General features: G+C 42.9%; 1 non-coding gene across 1 annotated transcript; it reads right to left on the reverse strand.

Moving 5' to 3' along the window:
• Positions 1–22354: 22354 nt before the first annotated feature.
• LOC123414433 lies at positions 22355–22493 on the reverse strand. Its single transcript, XR_006614402.1, has one exon. It is a non-coding gene; the product is annotated as a small nucleolar RNA Z247 (small nucleolar RNA).
• Positions 22494–22561: the final 68 nt, after the last annotated feature.

Below are 22561 nucleotides of genomic sequence, written 5' to 3' on the forward strand. Positions count from 1 at the left end.
AAAGTGGAGTCCTTCCCTTCCTTCCCACCAGCCCACTAAGGGCTGGTGCACCACCCATACGTGCTTTGGGCTTCCCCCGGGAGGGTTGCCCCCCTCCCGGTGAACTTCCGGAACCCATTCGTCACTCCCGGTACATTCCCGGTAATGCCCGAAAACTTTCTGGTAACCAAATGAAGTCATCCTATATATCAATCTTCGTCTCCGGACCATTCTGGAAACCCTCGTGACGTCCGTGATCTCATCCGGGACTCCGAAGAACATTCGGTAACCACACATATAACTCAACTATACTAAAACATCGCTGAACCTTAAGTGTGCAGACCCTGCGGGTTCGAGAATTATGCAGACATGCCCCGAGGTACTCCTCGGTCAATATCCAATAGCGAGACCTGGATGCCATATTGGATCCTACATATTCTCCGAAGATCTTATCGGTTGAATCTCAGTGTCAAGGATACATATAATCCCGTATGTCATTCCTTTGTCCTTCGGTATGTTACTTGCCCGAGATTCGATCATCGGTATCCGCATACCTATTTCAATCTCGTTACCGACAAGTCTCTTTACTCGTTCCGTAATACAAGATCCCGTGACTTACACTTAGTCACATTGCTTGCAAGGCTTGTGTGTGATATTGTATTACCGAGTGGGCCCCGAAATACCTCTCCGTCACATGGAGTGACAAATCCCAGTCTTGATCCATACTAACTCAACAGACACCTTCAGAGATACCTGTAGAGCACCTTTATAGTGGCCCAGTTACGTTGTGATGTTTCATGCACACAAGGTATTCCTCCGGTGCCAGTGAGTTATATGATCTCATGGTCATAGGAACAAATACTTGACACGCAGAAAACTATAGCAATAAAACGACACGATCAATATGCTACGTTCATAGTTTGGGTCTAGTCCATCACATGATTCTCCTAATGATGTGATCTAGTTATCAAACAACAACACTTCACACATAGTCCGAAAACCTTGACTATCCTTGATCAACTCGCTAGCCAACTAGAGGTTTGCTAGGGACATTGTTGTGTCTATGTATCTACACATGTATCTATGTTTTCATTCAATACAATTATAGCATGGATAATAAACGATTATCTTTAAACAGGAAATATAATAATAACTATTTATCATTGCCTCTAGGGTATATTTCCAATAGTCTCCCACTTGCACTAGAGTCAATAATCTAGTCCTCACATCGCCATGCGATTTACATAGTAATAAATCGAACACCCATACAGTTCTGGTGTTGATCATGTTTTGCTCGTGGAAGAGGTTTAGTCAGCGGGTCTGCTACATTCAGATCCGTGCGCACTTTGTAAATATTCACGTCCTCTCCTTCGACATAGTCGTGGATGAGGTTGAAGCGTCGTTTGATGTGTCTGGTCTTCTTGTGAAACCTTGGTTCCATTGCTAAGGCAATGGCACACGTGTTTTCACATACACAGTCAATGGATCTAGTGCGCTTGGCACAACTCCAAGATCTGTCATGAACTGCTTCATCCATACACCCTCCTTTGCGGCCTCCGAGGCAGCCATGTACTCCGCTTCACATGTAGAATCTGCTACGACGCTCTGCTTGGAAATGCACCAGCTTACCACACCCCCATTAAGAATAAATACGTATCCGGTTTGTGACTTAGAGTCATCCGGATCGGTGTCAAAACTTGCATTGACGTAACCTTTTACGGAGAGCTCTTTGTCACCTCCATACACGAGAAACATTTCCTTAGTCCTTTTCAAGTACTTCAGAATATTCTTGACTGTCGTCCAGTGATCCACTCCTGGATTACTCTGAAACCTTCCTGCCATACTTATGGCCAAGCTGACGTGTAGTCTAGTGCACAACATTGCATACATGATAGAACCTACGGCTGAAGCGTAGGGGACGGAACTCATTTGTTCTCTATCTTCTGCAGTTGCTCGGCATTGAGTCTTACTCAATTTTATACCTTGTAATACTGGAAAGAACCCCTTCTTGGACTGATCCATTTTGAACTTCTTCAAAACTTTATCAATGTATGTGCTTTGTGAAAGTCCTATCAGGCATTTCGATCTATCCCTATAGATCTTAATGCCTAGAATGTAAGTAGCTTCTCCTAGGTCCTTCATAGAGAAACTTTTATTCAAGTAATCCTTTATGCTCTTCAAAAGCTCCATGTTGTTTCCAATCATCAATATGTCATCCACATATAATATTAGAAACGCCACAGAGCTCCCACTCACTTTCTTGTAAATACAAGATTCTCCAACCACTTGTATAAACCCAAATGTTTTGATCACCTCATCAAAACGCTTATTCCAACTCCGAGATGCTTGCACCAGTCCATAAATGGAAAGTTGGAGCTTGCATACTTTGTTAGCATTCTTTGGATTGACAAAACCTTCGGGTTGCATCATATACAACTCTTCCTTAAGAATCCGTTAAGGAACACCGTTTTGACATCCATCTGCCAGATCTCATAATCGTAAAAGGCAGCTATTGCTAACATGATTCGGACAGACTTAGGCATCGCTACCGGTGAGAAAGCCTCATCGTAGTCAATTCCTTGAACTTGTGAAAACCCTTTGCCACAAGTCGAGCTTTATAAACGATCACATTACCATCTGCGTCTGTCTTCTTCTTATAGATCCATTTGTTTTGAATAGCCTTGCGGCCTTCAGGTAGTACTTCTAAAGTCCACACTTTGCTCTCGTACATGGATCCTATCTCGAACTTCATGGCCTCCAGCCATTTGTTGGAATCCAGGCCCACCATTGCTTCTTGATAATTCGCAGGTACATTGTTGTCCAGCAACATAATCGTTAAGACAGGATTACTGTACCACTCAGGAGCAGTATGTGATCTTGTCAACCTACGAGGTCAGACAGTAACTTGATCTGAAGTTTCATGATCATCATCATCAACTTGTTCCTCAACCGGCGCCACAGCAACAGGGGTTTCCCCTTGCCCTGCGCCACCATCAAGATGAATTAGAGGTTCGACAACCTCATCAAGTTCTATCTTCCTCCCACTCAATTCTTTCAAGAGAAACTCCTTCTCAAGAAAAGCTCCGTTTTAGCAACAAACACTTCACCCTCGGATTTGGGATAGAAGGTATACCCAACTGTCTCTTTTGGGTAACCTATGAAGACACACTTTTCCGCTTTGGGTTCCAGCTTTTCAGGGTGAAGCTTTTTGACATAAGCATCACATCCCCAAACTTTAAGAAACGACAACTTTGGTCTTTTTGCCATACCACAATTCGTATGGTGTCGTCTCAATGGATTGTGATGGTGCCCTATTTAAAGTGAATGCAGCTGTCTCTAATGCATAACCCCAAAATGATAACGGCAAATCGGTAAGAGACATCATAGATCGCACCATCTTTAATAAAGTACGATTACGACGTTCGGACACACCATTACGCTGTGGTGTTCCAGGCGGTGTCAACTGTGAAACAATTCCACATTGTCTTAAGTGAGCACCAAACTCGAAACTCAGATATTCACCCCCACGATCAGACCGTAGGAACTTGATCTTCTTGTTACGATGATTTTCAACTTCACTCTGAAATTGCTTGAAATTTTCAAACGTCTCAGACTTGTGCTTCATCAAGTAGACATAACCATATCTACTCAAATCGTTAGTGAAGGTGAGAAATAACGATATCCGCCGCGCGCCTCCACACTCATCGTACCGCATACATCGGTATGTATGATTTCCAATAAGTCACTTGCACGCTCCATTGTTCAGGAGAATGGAGTCTTAGTCATCTTGCCCATGATGCATGGTTCGCACGTGTCAAGTGAATCAAAGTCAAGTGACTCCAAAAAGTCCATCGGTATGGAGTTTCTTCATGCGCTTTACACCAATATGACCTAAGCGGCAGTGCCACAAAAACATGGTGCTATTATTGTTAACTCTAACTCTTTTGGTATCAGTGTTATGTATATGTGTATTATTGCTATCAAGATTTAATATGAACAATCCTCTAACATTGGGTGCATGACCATAAAATATGTGACTCCTAGAAATAGAACAACCATTATTCTCTGACTTAAGCGAGTAACCGTCTCACAATAAACAAGATCCAGATATAAAGTTCATGCTTAACGTAGGCACTAAATAACATTTATTTAAGTTCATAACTAATCCTGATGGTAACTGAAGTGAAATTGTGCTCACGACGATTGCATCAACCTTGGAACCATTTCCCACGCGCATCGTCACTTCATCCTTCGTCGGCCTTCGCTTATTCCACAGTTCCTGTTTCGAGTTGCAAATATGAGCAACAGAACTGGTATCGAATACCCAGGCACTACTACGAGAGCTGGTTAAGTACACATCAATAACATGTATATCGAATATACCTGATTTTTCTTTGGCAGCCTTCTTATCAGCCAAATACTTGGGGCAGTTGCGCTTCAAGTGACCCATACCCTTGCAATAATAGCACTCTGGTTTAGGCTTTGGTCCAGTTTTGGGTTTCTTCGTCGGATTGGCAACAGGCTTGCCGCTCTTCTTTGAATTACCCTTCTTTCCTTTGTCGTTTCTCTTGAAACTAGTGGTCTTATTCACCATCAACACTTGATGCTCTTTACGGAGTTCTGACTCTGCGACTTTCAGCATGGCGAATAACTCGCTGGGTGACTTGTTCATCCCTTGCATGTTATAGTTCAACACAAAGCTCTTATAGCTTGGTGGCAGTGATTGAAGAATTCTGTCAGTGATAGCCTCTTGCGGGAGTTCAATCCCCAGCTCAGCTAGACGGTTTGAGTACCCAGACATTTTGAGCACATGTTCACTGACAGACGAATTCTCCTCCATCTTGCAAGCGTAGAATTTATCGGAGGTCTCATACCTCTCGATCCGGGCGTTCTTCTGAAAGATGAACTTCAACTCCTGGAACATATCATATGCTCCATGACGCTCAAAGCGACGTTGAAGTCCCGGCTCTAAGCCATACAAGACTGCACATTGAACTACTGAGTAGTCCTCCTTGCGTGCTAACCAAGCGTTCTTAGCATCTTGGTCAGCCGCGACAGGTGGTTCATCTCCTAGCGCAGCAATAAGGACACAATCCTTCTTCCCAGCTTGCAGGAGCAACTTAAGATTACGAGCCCGCTCTACAAAGTTGCTTCCATCATCTTTCAACTTAGCTTTCTCTAGGAACGTATTAAAATTTAGGGTGACTGTCGCGTGAGCCATTGATCTACAACACAAATATTTTCAAAGTGGACTTAGACTATGTTCAAGATAATTAGAGTTTAACTAATCAAATTACTTGCTAAACTCCCACTCAAAAAGTACATATCTCTAGTCATTTGAGTGGTACATGATCCAATTTCACTAGCTCAAGTCCGATCATCACGTGAGTTGAGGATAGTTTCAGTGGTAAGAATCTCTATGCTAATCATATCAACTATATGATTCATGCTTGACCTTTCGGTCTCATGTGTTCCGAGGCCATGTCTGCACATGCTAGGCTCGTCAAGCTTAACCCGAGTGTTCCGCATGTGCAACTGTTTTGCACCCGTTGTATGTGAACGTTGAGTCTATCACACCCGATCATCACGTGGTGTCTCGAAACGACGAACTGTGGCAACGGTGCACAGTCGGGGAGAACACAATTTCGTCTTGAAAATTTAGTGAGAGATCACCTCATAATGCTACCGTCGTTCTAAGCAAAATAAGGTGCATAAAAGGATTAACATCATATGCAATTCATAAGTGACATGATATGGCCATCATCATGTGCTTCTTGATCTCCATCACCAAAGCACCGGCACGATCTTCTTGTCACCCACGCCACACCATGATCTCCATCAACGTGTCGCCATCGGGGTTGTCGTGCTACTTATGCTATTACTACTAAAGCTACGTCCTAGCAATATAGTAAATGCATCTACAAACACAAACGTTAGTTTAAAGACAACCCTATGGCTCCTGCCGGTTGCCGTACCATCGACGTGCAAGTCGATATTAACTATTACAACATGATCATCTCATACATCCAATATATCACATCACGTCATTGGCCATATCATATCACAAGCATACCCTGCAAAAACAAGTTAGACGTCCTCTAATTGTTGTTGCATGTTTTACGTGGCTGCTATGGGTATCTAGTAGATCGCATCTTACTTACGCAAAAACCACAACGGAGATGTGCAAATTGCTATTTAACCTCTCCAAGGACCGCCTCGGTCAAAACCAATTCAACTAAAGTTGAAGAAACCGACACCCGCCAGTCATCTTTATGCAACGAGGTTGCATGTCAAGCGATGAAACCAGTTTTTCATAAGCGTACGAATAATGTCGGTCCGGGCCGCTTCAATCCAACAATACCGCTGAATCGAGAAAAGACTAAGGAGGGCAGCAAATCGAACATCACCGTCCACAAAACCCTTTGTGTTCTACTCGAGATTACATCTACGCATGAACCTAGCTCATAATGCCACTGTTGGGCAACGTTGCATGGGAAACAAAAAATTTCCTACGCACACGAAGACCTATCATGGTGATGTCCATCTACGAGAGGAGATTTGGATCTACGTATCCTTGTAGATCGCACAATAGGAAGCGTTAAGAAACACGGTTGATGTAGCGGAACGTCCTCACGTCCCTCGATCCGCCCCGCGAACCATCCCACGAACCGTCCCGCGATCCGTCCCACGATCTGCTCCGATCTAGTGCCGAACGGACGACACCTCCGCGTTCAGCACACGTACAGCTCGACGATGATATCGGCCTTCTTGATCTAGCAAGCAAGATGGAGAAGTAGATGAGTTCTCCGGCAGCGTGACGGTGCTCCGGTGGTGGTGAAGTATCTACTCCTGCAGGGCTCCGCCCGAGCTCCACAGAAATACGATCTAGAGGCAAAACTATGGTGTCTAGATCTCAGTTGCACGTGGAAAAGTTGTCTCAAATCAGCCCTAAATCACTAGTATATATAGGAGGGAGGGGGAGGGGCTTGCGTTGAGGGCCAAGCCCCCAAGGTGCGCCGGCCAACAGGAGGAGGATGAGTCCTACTCCAATCCTAGTCCAACTAGGATTGGAAAGTGGAGTCCTTCCCTTCCTTCCCACCTTTTTTTCTTTCCTTGGTTTTTTCTTTATGGCGCATAGGCCTTATTGGGCTGTCCCACCAGCCCACTAAGGGCTGGTGCGCCACCCATAAGTCCTTTGGGCTTCCCCCGGGAGGGTTGCCCCCCTCCCGGTGAACTTCTGGAACCCATTCGTCACTCCCGGTAATGCCTGAAAACTTTTCGGTAACCAAATGAAGTCATCCTTTATATCAATCCGTCTCTGGACCATTCCGGAAACCCTCGTGACATCCGTGATCTCATCCGGGACTCTGAACAACATTCGGTAACCATGCATATAACTCAACTATACTAAAACATCGTCGAACCTTAAGTGTACAGACCATGCGGGTTCGAGAACTATGCAGACATGCCCTGAGGTACTCCTCGGTCAATATCCAATAGTGGGACCTGGATGCCCATATTGGATCCTACATATTCTCTAAAGATCTTATCGGTTGAACCTTAGTGTTAAGGATTCATATAATCCCGCATGTCATTCCTTTTGTCCTTCGGTATGTTACTTGCCCGAGATTCGACCGTCGGTATCCGCATACCTATTTCAATCTCATTACCGGCAAGTCTCTTTACTCGTTTCATAATACAAGATCCCGTGATTTACACTTAGTCACATTGCTTGCAAGGCTTGTGTGTGATGTTGTATTACCGAGTGGGCCCCGAGATACCTCTCCGTCACATGGAGTGACAAATCTCAGTCTTGATCCATACTAACTCAACGGACACCTTCGGAGATACATGTAGAGCACCTTTATAGTCAGCCAGTTACGTTGTGACGTTTGATGCACACAAGGTATTCCTCCGGTGCCAGTGAGTTATATGATCTCATGGTCGTAGGAACAAATACTTGACACGCAGAAAACTATAGCAATAAAACGACACGATCAATATGCTACGTTCATAGTTTGGGTCTAGTCCATCACATGATTCTTCTAATGATGTGATCCAGTTATCAAGCAACAACAATTTGCACATGGTCAAAAAACCTTGACTATCCTTGATCAACTAGCTAGACAACTAGAGGCTTGCTAGGGACATTGTTGTGTCTATCTATCCACACATGTATCTATGTTTTCATTCAATGCAATTATAGCATGGATAACAAACAATTATTATTAAACATGAAATATAATAATAATTAGTTATCATTGCCTCTAGGGCATATTTCCAACACAAGCGGCATGACAACGTGGTCGTGGCGGGCGGAAATCCGACAGCCTCCAACGCGAAGGCTCGCGCTCCTTCGTCCTCTCACTCCATCCCGAAAAGAGAGGAGGTCACCAAGGCCGCGGGCGTCAAGAGGAAGAGGATCCAGGGTCCTCCTTCATCCTCTCACTCCATCCCGAAAAGAGATGCCCCGGCGATGCCGTTCAACGGTGTCGCTCCCCCCGCAAGCGAGGTGTTCGACGAAATGGCCGGAAGGTATGCGTCTTCGGTCATGGTCATTTCCTTTCGTTTTCGCCATTTGTTGCGATAGATCGTGACTTGTCAATCGTTCAATATAGCCAAAGGCCAAAGAACTACACGATCTTGGAAGATCAAGCTTTGAGCCAAGCATGGAGTGCGGTGTCTCTTGATGTATGCACGGGTACATTTCAAACCGCCAAGATATATTTGCAAACGATCGAAAATCAATACTTCTGCATTATGGCAAAGCATCCCAATAGGACTCCACGCACAATTCGATCGCTTGAAGTGCGTTGGGAGAATATCAAGCCTATGTGCAGCCGTTGGGCAGCTTGCTTGGAGCAAGTATGCAATGCACTTTTAAGTGGGACCGTTGAATCCGACTATGTGAGTTTGGTTTGCCTTTGTTCAAGTTGTGTGTGATCATATTTGCATCATGAGAATTGATTACATCACTTTGTTCACATTGTGTAGGACAAGATTGCCCAACATAGATACAAAGACATGGAAGCTTCAGAAGGCAAATTCTTCAAACTAGAGCATTGTTGGGAGTTTCTCCAAAAGTGCGAGAAGAGGAAGTTGATCGACAAAGAATCTTTGTTGCTCGCCGAGGAGAACAAGATCATGTCAATGAACCGCGATGACATGGACGACCTCACCAAAACATGGCATGATATGGCAAGGAGAGAGATCTTGAAGAGGAGAATGGTCTTCTCTGCTCCATATGGTGGCAATGCCGATGAACTTCAAGATGGACTCGATGGCGCGGAGTGAAGATCGACCAAGATGACGCAAGACCCTCTTTTGCGTTTGTCATACGGAACTTGGCTTTTATTTCCGCGTAAAACTGTGTTATGTTTGTTTGAATTTGAACTTATTTGTGAGAACTTATGTCAAATGCGAGAATTGAGCGTTTTCTGTTTTCGGGGCGACGCGGCCGTGTCCGAACAGACCCCACAAAAGCCGGCCCGTATAAAAGCATATTCGGCGAATATACTTTTATACGGGTCCGTTTGGGGTTTCTGCATCCATGCCAGACCGTGCCGGCCCGCAAAAGGGGTTTCGCGCGAACTGCAAACGCGTTTTGCGGGCCGGCATTATGCGAGGTCTGCTAGAGTTGCTCTTACCAACCAACGATCCAAGGCTCCACGTAACTAAGAAATCATCTATAGCCCGATGAGGTGCTCCATTAAACCGAACCCAAAGTTGCGTAAGCGGAGTGCCCTCAGGATCCTTCTGTGTCCAAGCATCAAACTCGAGGACACATGTGCTGTTTAAAACACGACTCATCCCAAACTTAAGCAACCTTGTAAGATCCTCCTTAGTTAAATTTGTAGCTGGAGTATTATAACTTGTATTTGGAAAAATGTTACTGCATATTCAAGAAGTGTTCAAAAATTCTATTTGGAAAATGTACATCATACATTTGAAAAAATGTCTGAAGTGTATCATAAAAATGTTTCACGTGTGCTCTAAAAATATACATATGTAAATAAAATAAAAAGATATGTGTGAAAAAATCCCGACAAAGAAACAAAAGGAAATCAAAAAACCAAATAAAACAAGAAAAAAAAGTAACATAAAAACAAAATCAAAGTATAACAAAGGTAAAAAAACAATGAAAAAAAGAAAATTGATGCCTAAACAAATAAAACCAAAGAGAAAACAAAAAAATGATGAAACAAAAATAAAATTCATGACTATATAAGGAAAACCAAAGAGAAGACAAAAGAAAATAAAATGTAAAAGAAACCCAGACCTACAAGAACCTGCAGCGTAGAAAAGCACAAGAGTCCAAGAGAGAAAATGAAAGCAAAATCAGATCTGATCAAACGGGCCGGCCCGGCAATGCACGACACGGCCCGTGCTAAATGTGCCTGGCCCGACACGGCCCGCCGAGGCACGTTTAGTAATCGGGTCGTGCCGTGTCAGCCCGTGGGCTGCGCTTTCAGGCCTAGGCGCGGCCTGATTACTAAAGGGGCCGACCTGTTGACCGGATTAACACGCTGGGCTGCATAATTTCAGCCTCATGGGCTTGTTTTTAGGCCTATTGGACCATATATTATGTATATATATATATATATTAAAATATGTAAAAAAATAAACAGCCTCGTGCCGGCCCGCGTGTCTAGGCTCAGGCCCAGGCACGGCCTGTTTAAATCGTGCCAGACCGGATCCGTGTTGTGCCGTCTTGACGGGCTGGCGGACCGACATGTTTAGCCCGGCCCGTTTGGCCAAGTATAAGCAAAATGATAAAATAAAGGCACACCTTACGTCCTTACCTACAACCTACAACGCGCAACGAAGGAACCTCATTTAGTGGACCTACAAGAACCTGCAGCGCAGAAAAGCTAGATATCTTTTTTTTTTTGCATGTAAGGGCCAGCAAGATAGGCAAATTTGATAAATTTGATCTAGAAGCCAAAATATTTTACAAACTGAACTATATTTGAAATTTTTTTATCAAGCTGATTTTTTTGTGTGACGTCCGACAGTCAGGCATCACATTACACTGTGTGACGTCTTTGTCTTAAACGTCACACAGTGTAGTGTGACGCCTATGCCTTAGGCGCCACACTGGTTTTCAGGCGTCATACAACGTAGTGTAGGGCGCCACATAGTGTAGTGTGACGCCTAAGACAAAGGCATCACATAAAAGGGTCAGCCGGATGAATTTTTTTAAACATAGTTTATTTTTATGAATTAGTTTGGTTTTTAGGTTAATTTGTTAATTTTGCCAGCAAAACATCGCCCGTGGACGACATAAAGTTCTGACGTAGAAGGAATAGATATCGCCCGTGGACGACATAAAGCTCTGACGTAGAAGGAAGGGCCTGGTCTCCTAGGCTGTGTTTCGTGGCTTGTGGGCTGCAGCGGCGCAACACCAGCTATAATGGGCAGGAAAGCCCATGTGACCCTCTCTCGCGCATTTTAAGACTTTTCTGTTGAGGGAACAACTAGGGACCTTCTGTTGCGCGCCTTCAGCGCCGCGGAACGTATCCGGCGCTTGAAGCAGCTTCTGGGTGGGCCGGCCCACGAACGCGATACAAGAGGAGAAACACCCGTAAAAATTGGCACTCGACCAGGATTCCATCTCACGCCTTCAGGCTTCAACATCGTGAGCTTAGAAGAACATAGTCCTACACGCTTTTTACAGCTCGGAGCTTATAAGGACAGAAACGTACACGTGATATTTATTGAACACTATACTATAACGTTTTGATTTTTCTATTATTGAAATCATGTTCACAGATTTCAAATTAAGTTCAACAATATGCAAAAGAAAATGCCATATTCAAAGGAACTTCATTTTGTTTTGAAAAAGTTCACAAATTTTCAAAGAGTTTATGAATTTCCAAAAAAACACAAAATAGGAAAAAGTGCGTGAGTTTGAAAAAAAATCATTTAATTTGCAAAAAAACTCATTTTTGAGAAAAGTTCATCGTATTCGACAATAATCATGAATTTTGAAAAATTTCATTGAATCTGAAAAGAGTTCATTCGATTCTAAAAATAGTTCATGAAATTTAAAAAAAATTCGTTGAATTTTAAAAAGTTCATTCAATTTTAGAAAATTTTCATGGAATTTCTAAAAAGCTCATTGTATTATTAGAAAGTTAAAAAAAATTTCATCAGTTTTAAATAAAGTCATTGAATTTTAAAAAGTTCAACGAATTTTAGAAAGAGTCCATCAATTTTTGGAAAAAGTTAATAAAAATTGAAAACGTACATAAATTTTGAAAAAGTTCATCAAATTTGAAAAAAGTTCTACCAATTTTTAAAGAGTTCACCACATGTCAGAATAGTTCATTTTTAATTTTTAAACAACGAAAATCGTAAAGTTTGAATAAAAATTCGAATTTTGAAAAAAATCATGCATTAAAACATAAATATAAAATGAATAATAAAACCTGAATAAAACAGCACCGCAAATGACCAGAGAATCGGGTAAAAACGGTTTGGGAAGTTTCCGAAATCTTCCCAAAATTAAAGAATTCGCTCGACCGGATGAAGAAATTAGAATAGAAGAACATGTTTCTCACAGATAGTTGGCAATGGTGTAGTGGTGTATGTCGCTCGCGCCGAACGATCCGGTCGGTCCTGCTTCACCCCTTTTCTTGAACTATTTTAGCGAATAAAGCACACGGTAGATGGGCCGACCCATCTCGTACCAGTGGAGGGATGCGTTACAGGCGCCCGTTTGTGAACGGGCGCATAAGCGCCAAATAGGAAAACTCGAACAACTAGTTGGCGAAGGTTTTTTAGGGAGCCTCCTAATGATCACTCATACGTGTCATCATTTCATACGTTTTCAGCCATCGCGACGTGTCGGGTTCTGAGTGTTTCCTTCGGATTTTGTTTTATCTTTATCGCATGTGTTTTTGTTTTTTTAGAATGTCTTTTTTTCCAATGTTTTGGTTTTTCATCGGTCTTTCTTAGCTTTTGAAAAAACAACAATTGCACGAAAAAAGTTTTTTCTGTTTTTTTCGTGAGAGGAACTGTTTTGCTTCATCGTGAGGTGTTGTTTTGCTTTCGCATGGAAAAAACGTGTTTTCTATTTTTTTTCATGAGAGACACGGTTTTACTTTTGCGAGAGGCATGGTTTTGCTTTCGCGGGAGGCACGATCGAACTGTGCTTCTCGGAAACGAAAAAATGCGTTTTCCGTTTTTCTTTTCGCGAGAGACACAATTTTTCTTCCACGAAAGGCACAGTTTTGCTTTCATGATAGGCAAGGATGTGCCTCTCGAAAATGTAAAAAAATGCGTTTTTTGTTTGTTTTTTCATGAGAGGTACGATTTTGCTCTCGTGAGAGACACGGCCGTGCCTCTCGAAAACGGAAAGAAAAATGTGTTTTTTGTTTTTTTCGTGAGAGACACAGTTTCTTCATGCCGTGCCTCTCAAAAACGAAAAAGAAATTCATTTTCTGTTTTCTTCTACCTGAGAGGCATGATTTTTCTGTCCAGTTTTTTTCATAAAAAAATATTTATCAAATCTATCAACATGAGATCTAATTTTGAAGATCTCGATGCGAGAAACCCAACAATAAAAACGGTTTAAGATTTGGACACATAATTTAAAAAATAAAATATTTTGAAAAATTAAATCTACAAAAAAGAAGAAATTCCCGAATTGCAACAGGTGAGACACATTTGCATGATTTATCACAACCTAGAAAGATGAGAGTAATTTAAAAAAAAATACTCCTTAATTAGTAATTTTGTCTTTTGTTCTTGTCGGATAGACGAGGCAATCCTATTTCGGATCGATAGTGAGGCAGCGCATACCCCGTGTAGTGCCACTACATATGATTGGACCGGGCTAACTCTCCTTCCTTGTATTGATAGCCAGAACCATCCCCGTCGTTTTTCTTCCCGTGATCTCATTCAAGGTATTTTGCTTCTTTCATTTTTTTATTTCCATTCTTCCATTTTAAAGTCCACTAACAATGTTTGGGTTCACCATTTTGTTTTTTTGAAATTAGGGTTATATTTTAATTTTACAAACACACTTTTTCTGATTTTCATTTTTTCATATTGTTTTTACAAATTAGCGATTTTCATGTTTAAAAGTTTTACTTTTTTTGAAAATTTGTGAATATTTTTTTCCAATTTTTACTAATATCTTATGAATTGAAGATTTTTTTTGAATCTTTGAACTTTTTCAATTTCATGTATATCTCATGAATCCATTAATATTTTTTAGTTGCAATCAATATTTGAATTGTGTTTTTTAGTGAATGATTATTTTTAAAATTAGAGAATATTTAATGAATTAATAATTCTCATCAATCCGAACTATTTCTTCTGGGTTGGGGTTGCGGCGCCTCTCGACGTGGGAAGGCTCCGGTGACGGGAGGAGACGTGACTCTTCCAGGTTGGGGTCGCGTCGCCGCCGTCAAGAATCGGGAAGCCCGGAAAGAACACGCATCCTCGCGGCGGGACTTGGGGGGAGCTCACACGGGATGAAGAGGGGTATTTGGCTGGCGCATGAAGAAGAACAATGATGACGATGGGAATTTAGATTCTGCTCCGGGTTTATTTTAATAACCTAATAATAATATATTCCCTAATATGTAAGATATTTCACGGGAAAATACGGAGTGTGTTTTGGTGGAAAACAAATTCAGGAAAATGAGATGTGCGTCGTCCGTCCGATCAGGTGCCCAACGGCTGAGCGCGCCCGCTCTTCGGCAATGCAAATCAAACTCACACAACGAAAACTTCTTCTGCAAGTCCAGATTGGAACAAACAGTAAACGTAATCTCTAATATCTATCACTATCATGACTTCTAGTTGAACTATTTTTTTAAGATGCGACTATCTATTAATTAGCAACATACAAACTTATATCCATTATGAATCTATAAGCACCATAAGCTGGTACATCAATTTTCTCCTTGGAAAAGTAATCAAACCTAGCCATATAATAGTCACGTGGAAATATAGTGAACTGGGTTGGGTTTAAAGAGATATTTCCAGATAACTCAGGGTGACCATCAATATAACTCTTAACTATTACTAATTGATTTGGCTATAAGAAAACTATATATAACTTTCAGGAAAATATAATTTTTTTCTGCAAATATGCATTTGGGGAAGGAAAATGGGGCCTTTAACCATCAATAAATTCGAGTACAAAAGAAAAATGATCATTTACAATTTTCTTAAATTATTTATATGAGTTTAGGTTTCTTCCTAGACCAAGAACTTTAATATCTAAGTTCATAATCTTGAACATTGACACATTAATATCAGCGAAAAGTTGAGTTTATGTGTATATCATAAATAGTTATGCAACACTCCAAGCTTTGTGGTGTCCAATTTGGACGAATAATAGCAACTCTAGCAAAGTCGCCATATGATGAGTTGGCATATCACATAAGGAGCGGGCTTCATATGAATTTGAAGTTGCCTGTGGGTGAGTCGCAAAACGACCGCCTCCATAAATTTTCGTTTTAGTTGCTCTTTTTTCTCATTTTCTTCAAATTCTCAGGGGCAATCTAAACTCAACTAAATATACCTAAACAAATGTATTGGCGTGATAGTTATCAACTATATTAGTTAGGAACTAGATTACATATAATTAGTGGTCAAAATCTGCTACATTACCTATATACTGCGACTTACAATGTTGTTAAGAAACATTTGAAAAATAAGCAATGTTGCTATCTCACATTGCTACTACTACTTATGCTAGTCCGTCGCGTGTGCCGACCTCCTTGTACAGATTGAGGTAGTCAAGGTTGGCGCAAGGGTCAGAGTGACAAGCGGCAACCGTGAGCTGTGCCACCTCCTGCTCGTTGGTCCGAGCAGAGACGAAGCACTCCTACTCGCGGCGGCGTGCTTCATCTTCAAGCTCAGATAGTCGCACCATGAGCACAATTGGGTCCTCGGATCAGGCTCCGATTCCTTGATGTCAAGTGCGCTGTCGTCGATGGGGATGACCTCGTTCATGGAGACGCCGTTGCCTCGAGACACAAGATCAACCGCCCCTGCCGCTAATGAGAGCCTCCTTATTTGCCTCACCTACCACACGTGCCGCCACATGAGCCTTCATCTCCGTCGCACCCTTCACCACAGGTGGTGGATATATCGGCTCACGCGACTAGTGCATTGCACGGAGAGTTCACCCCATAGTGGTGTGGGGTGCGATGTCTGTGACGTGAGATTTAGCTCCCTTGCCAAGTCCAACCACTAGGCTTCATTCTTCAATGGTGGCATTGTCATTGAGAGTGGATAAGGTGAGGATGAGGGGGGGGACGACGACTATGGATTGACCGATGATGATGCATCGTCACTCGGCTTTTATTGTCGGGGGTTGATATCGTGTGGCGGTCATCCGAATGGACATCTTAGGAATTCGAGCAAACGACGACGCCTTAATGGGCTGGTAGCTACCAGTTATGTCACCCTACCCACTAGTGATTAATTGAAAGTGAAGAAGCGTGTACGGGCGGCGCCCTGCCTCGCCGCGGCGCAAGGATAAAGAAGTTGAAACTTTCTACGCTGACGGTTGGGTATGGAGCACGGTCTTCCCAAGCCTTCAAATATGGTGGTTGCGAGCTCGTTTATGAAGCGAGTTCCATAAATTATGGTGATTGGAAGCCATATGATGACTTTGCTAGAGTGTTATTTTAGACAAAAATCGTCATATTGATGGTTATTAAACCATATGTCTTCTGCTAGAGATTCTCGTACAACAAATATTTCTCAGCCTACACTCAGAAGACTTAGAAATAGTAAATAGAATTATTCTTCTTCATTGTTTTTTGCCACTTTTATGGTCACTCACTATTTGAGAAATCAAACTATCCAATTGGGACCTTCCACCCCACTTGTTGGCATAAACATTTCACATGATCTAAAGTTATATTATCCAACGTTCTGACGATTCCCAATAAGTAAATATGTTTTTAGTGAAATATTACTTTTGGAGTGTTGGACACGATGATCAATGTGGAGACCCACACTCCCGTCCCGTTGATATATTAGAGCATCTACAGCCAGACATTATAAATATGACCCCCTAAACGTCCGCGGACGCGGTCGGTTAGTGACCGGGCGTGTCTCTTATTTGTCCGTTCACGCAACCACACTCTTCATTTTCTTTCTCATATGTACGATCACTTGCACGTGATTGGTGGAGAGGAAGAGAGAGAAAAAAAAATGAATGAAGAAAAGAAAAAGTGGTCCGGGGTGAGGACTCGTACTATGTGGCGGACTGACAGAGCGCATCCTCGAACCGTCACATCCTTTCCATATTTAAGATGGATGTACGAGGATTCTCGAACAACCCATGTGTATAGGCATATGATATAAAGGTCCGTAGACATATAAAGAGTCATTTGAGGCGTCCGGTTATAGATGTTCACAAAAGCATGCAACGTTTGAAGGCAGGTTGATGACGCAAGGGCCAAAATTGGCTGGTAAGTCCCCACGCAGCTCACCTGCGGGCACACGCACGCATGCATCTGATTCGCGCATGCATAGGCGTTTCCATGGCTTTTGATATTTTCTCCTTACGCACACCATCGTGTCATTTGGGGTGCCGACCATGGCGAGAAGACCATTTTGTTGGTACTCATAGTGATTATGCAAGGGGAACGGACCGGCAGGCGGAACACTGAAAAGGCACACTAGCTCGGCCGGCATCTATGTGCACACTAACGGATCAGCAAACATGTGAAAAACGAAGAGGGACGAGACATGCATACCGATGCCATACGAGGCTATGATTGGGCATCGATGAAGTGAGAGACAAGCATCAACTTTTCCCCGTCAAAAGAAGAACAAACTTCAACTTTCCCAACCAAAAGAAGTCCAAAAAAAGTCGGACCACGTACGGGACATTGGAGGATATCGATCTATATTCTACCTTCCGCGTTGCTTATTGTCTGCATAATCTTAGAGCATCTTCATCCACCACTTACAAATTCGAGCCCTTAAATGCCCGCGTTCGTGCAACCACATTCCTTATTTTTCTTTCTTATATGTTCGATCACTTGCACGTGATTGATGAAAAAAAAACGAATGAATAAAAAAAGAAAAATATAATCCATAATGGGGTCGCGTCCTATGTGGCGGACTGATCGTGCACCCGGGCGCGTTCGCGAACCCTCATATGCTTTTCATATTTGAGATGGATATGAGGGTTTGCGGAGAGCGTGAACATGTAGAAACGACATGAGGGGTCCGATTGAGTAACTTTTTTCCTTCTCTCTCCTGTCCGATCATTGACCGAACGTGTCTGCAAACGTATGAAGGATCATTTGAGGGGTCCGGCTGTAGACAGTCTTACACACTACATGCTATGAGGAAGCGTGAAACCCTTTGTCTCGGGCCGCATTGTATTTATAGTATCAATACCGTGGCATACAAGTTGATCCTCTAGGAGGTTACAAGAGATAAGGGAGAGGCAAAGAGATAAGAAGGAAACCGGCTTAAAGCAATTTCCTATCCCTATACAGTTTATATTCTAACACTCCCCCTCAATCTAAACTCTATTTGCCAAGGTTGAGATTGTACTTGAAATCATCTAACCTCCTCATTGTGAGAGGCTTTGTGAATCCGTCAGCAAGTTGATCACCTGTTGGAATGAACCTTATATCAAGTAACTTGCGAGTTACTCTTTCTCTGACAAAATGAAAATCAATTTCAATATGTTTTGTCCGTGCATGAAAAACAGGATTTGCTGAAAGGTAGGTTGCACCAAGATTATCACACCATAACCTAGCAGCTTGTGGGATTTTAACTCCAAGTTCATGCAACAGTGTCTGAATCCACATTACTTCAGCTGTTGCATTAGCCAAAGCTTTATACTCAGCCTCAGTGCTTGATCTTGAGACTGTTGCCTGTTTTCTTGCACTCCATGACACAAGGTTTGTTCCGAGAAACACAACAAAATCACCAGTTGACCTTCTATCATCTGCACATCCTGCCCAATCTACATCAGAGTATGCGGATACAAGCATAGACGAAGACTTAACAATCTGGAGACCAAGTCCCTCTGTAAACTTGAGATACCTCAAAATCCTTTTTACTGTTGTCCAATGAGAAGTAGTAGGAGCATGCAAGTATTGACATACTTTGTTAACAGAGTATGAAATATCAGGACGTGTAAGAGTCAAGTACTGTAATGCACCTACAATGCTTCTATAATTTGTTGCATCATCTGGCCCAACTGCTTCTCCACTTTTAATAGTAAGTTTTTCTGAAGTAGAGATAGGTGTACTGACTGGCTTACACTTTTCCATACCTACCCTTCTGAGAATATCAGTGGTATATTTTCCTTGTGTAAGAATTATACCATCCTTTACCTTCTTGACCTCAATTCCAAGAAAGTAATGTAGAGCTCCCAAATCTTTAAGAGCAAACTCCAGTTTTAAATCCTTGAGCATGCAAGTTGTGGCATCTGGACTTGAACTGGCAACAATTATGTCATCAACATAGACAAGAACAAATATAGTAACATTGTTCTTATTGTAAAAGAATAATGAAGTATCTGCCTTTGATGGTGAAAACCCAAGCTTTTGCAATTGTGTACTTAGCCTTGAGTACCAGGCTCTTGGGGCCTGTTTTAACCCATACAAAGCTTTATCCAACTTACAGATATAATGTGGTGTGTTTTTGTTTTCATATCCTGGTGGCTGCCGCATGAACACTTCTTCCTCAAGAACACCATGAAGAAACGCGTTCTGGACGTCTAGCTGTCGTAGGCTCCAACCTCTGGAAATAGCAATAGACAATACAAGTAGAATAGTAGTAGATTTAATAACAGGACTAAAGCTATCCTCATAGTCTATACCAAATCTCTGTTTAAAACCTTTTGCAACTAGTCTGGCCTTGTATCTGTCAATACTACCATCAGCTCTTTTCTTAATTTTATATACCCATTTGCAGTCAATCACATTTGCATCCCTCTTTGGTGGAACTAACCGCCAAGTTTTATTTTGAATGAGTGCATCATATTCAACATCCATAGCCTTCTTCCAATCCTTATGTGCAAGAGCATCATGCAAATTTGTTGGTTCACCAGTACTCGCGAGAAAAGCATGTTTAAGTTTATCATACCTGACTGTACCATCCATATATTTCTTCTCCTGGACAATACCTGACCGAGACCATGTATGACGGGGAGGAACTGGTGTTGCATCAGGTCTGGCCACAGAGGATCCTGAAGATGCCGATTCTGCAGTAGCACTGTCATTCACAGAGGATCCGACCGGGCCGACCGAGCCCTCACCTTGTACAGACGTGGCGGTAGCAGACGATTTGTCCCCCTCGTCAGCGGCATCGTGGCGTTGGCTGCGAGGAGAGTCGTTGTGACCTGGAGGGCTGTCGGCCACCTGATCAGATGTTGCGGGAGGGGCAGGGCGATCCTCCTGGGATCGCGTGTTCGGCAGGCTGGCGCGCAAACCAGCCTCGGATCACGCAGCCGAGGTGCCAGGCAAGGCAACAGCGCCAGGTAGATCAGCCTGGGATCGCGCGCCGGAGCCAGCGCGAGGGGAATCATCATGGGATCGCGCGCTAGATCCTATTTTGCCTGTTTCTCCACACATGAAATCACGCCCTGTAGCTACACAATCAACACCAGATTCAAACTGTTCCATCGAATTTTGCACATGATCAGCGTTAATTAATTCACCCCCGTGACCAGAAGGTAACATAGGATCGAAAAGGAGGGATATTTAGGCACGCAAGAGAGCTCCCGCATGGGGATGAAGCTTAGAGAAAGGAAACAATGTTTCATCAAAAATGACATCACGAGAAATATAGATACGGCCAGATGAGATCTCTAGGCATTTGTACCCTTTATGAAGATTACTATAGCCAAGAAACACACATTGTGTGGACCGAAACTCAAGTTTATGGTGATTGTAGGGACGCAAATTTGGGTAACAAGCACACCCAAATTTTTTTAGGGAGCTATAATCTGGTTTTTGATGAAACAAGCGTTCCAAAGGAGTGGTGTTGCCAATGACTCGACTGGGCAACCGATTGATAAGATATGTAGCGGTGATAAAAGCCTCATCCCAATATTTGAGGGGCATTGATGCATGGGCTAAGAGAGACAAACCAACTTCCACAATATGGCGATGTTTTCGTTCGACTGAGCCATTTTATTGATGAGCATGAGGGCAAGAGACATGATGAATAATGCCAATGCTACGAAAGAAGGAGTTGAGTTTCTCATACTCTCCTGACGAGTCACTTTGGACTGCAAGGATTTTTCTATCAAATTGTCTTTCAACAAGTTTTTGGAATTCTTGAAAAACAGAAAAAACTTCAGATTTGAATTTAAGCAAATATATCCATGTAAATTTGCTATAATCATCGATAAAGCTAACATAGTATTTCTTTCTACCAAAAGAATCTCTTGCATGACCCCATACATCAGTAAAAATAAGCTCTAAAGGAGCATGAGACACTATTTGACACACGATAAGGAAGTTGGTGGCTTTTTGCACATTGACAAGCTTCACAAACCGACTCACTTTCCGAACTACTTGACAATAATAAATTGCCTTTATTGAATACTTGCTTGACTATATTTGAAGAAGGATGCCCTAGTCTTTGGTGCCATTTGGCTAAGGAGGGCTTGATAGCAGAATAGACTTGGCGATGACGCTTGCGATCAAAGACTCTAGATGTGATGGGGTATAATCCTCCGATGCATCTACCGTGATGGATGAGCTCCCTCGTTGCCCGATCCTTTATGAAAAAATAGGTAGGATGAGTTTCAAAGAAAATATTATTGTCGGAGGTTAAACGAGACATGGAAGCTAGATTTTTATCAGCTTGTGGAACATGAAGGACATCTTTAAGGACAAGATCACGTTTAAGGCTAGGGAAATTAATAGACGATTGACCAATGTGAAGAATGTCCATACCTCCACCGCTCGCGGTGTGAATTTGATCACTGCCGTGGTACCTCTCTCGGAGGGCAAGCTTCTCTAGCTTGTTTGTGACATGATCTGTGGCGCCAGAATCGGCATACCAGACCGAGTCACCGTCAGCTCCGCCATGCTCCCGCATGGCTACAGCAGCCTGCCGTGCATCGGGCACGAAGTCTTCATCGTACCGGTGCCAGCAGTCAATGACTTCATGGCCCGGTTTCTTGCACAACTGACATCGCGGTCAGCGGTTATTGTTGTTGTAGCCGCCGCCGTTGTAGCCGTTGTTGTTCTAGCCGCCGCCGCGGTCACCACCACCAGGGCAAGCCTGGCCCTGGTTGTTGCTGCATCCGCCGCCGCCACGTCCGCCCCCTGCTGTCCACGCCCGCGGCCACGTCCGCGAGAAGCGGCGTTGACAGAGGATTGGCGCAGATTACCTCCTTGGAGCATGCTGAGGCGGGCGTCGAAGCTCAGGAGCTGGCTATACAGCTCCTGGATCGTAACAGGTTCGATCCTCGCAGCCAACGCCGAGATCACAGGGTTGTAGTCGATGTCGAGACCAGCTATGACGTGGGAGATGATCTCGGCGTCTCCGAGAGGAGCACCAGCGCAGGCAACTTCATCTGTAAGGGTTTTAATTTTCCCAAGATACTCTGCCATGGTTAGAT

The sequence above is a fragment of the Hordeum vulgare genome, chromosome 7H, assembly GCF_904849725.1.
Source record: "Hordeum vulgare subsp. vulgare chromosome 7H, MorexV3_pseudomolecules_assembly, whole genome shotgun sequence".
Lineage (NCBI taxonomy): Eukaryota > Viridiplantae > Streptophyta > Magnoliopsida > Poales > Poaceae > Hordeum > Hordeum vulgare.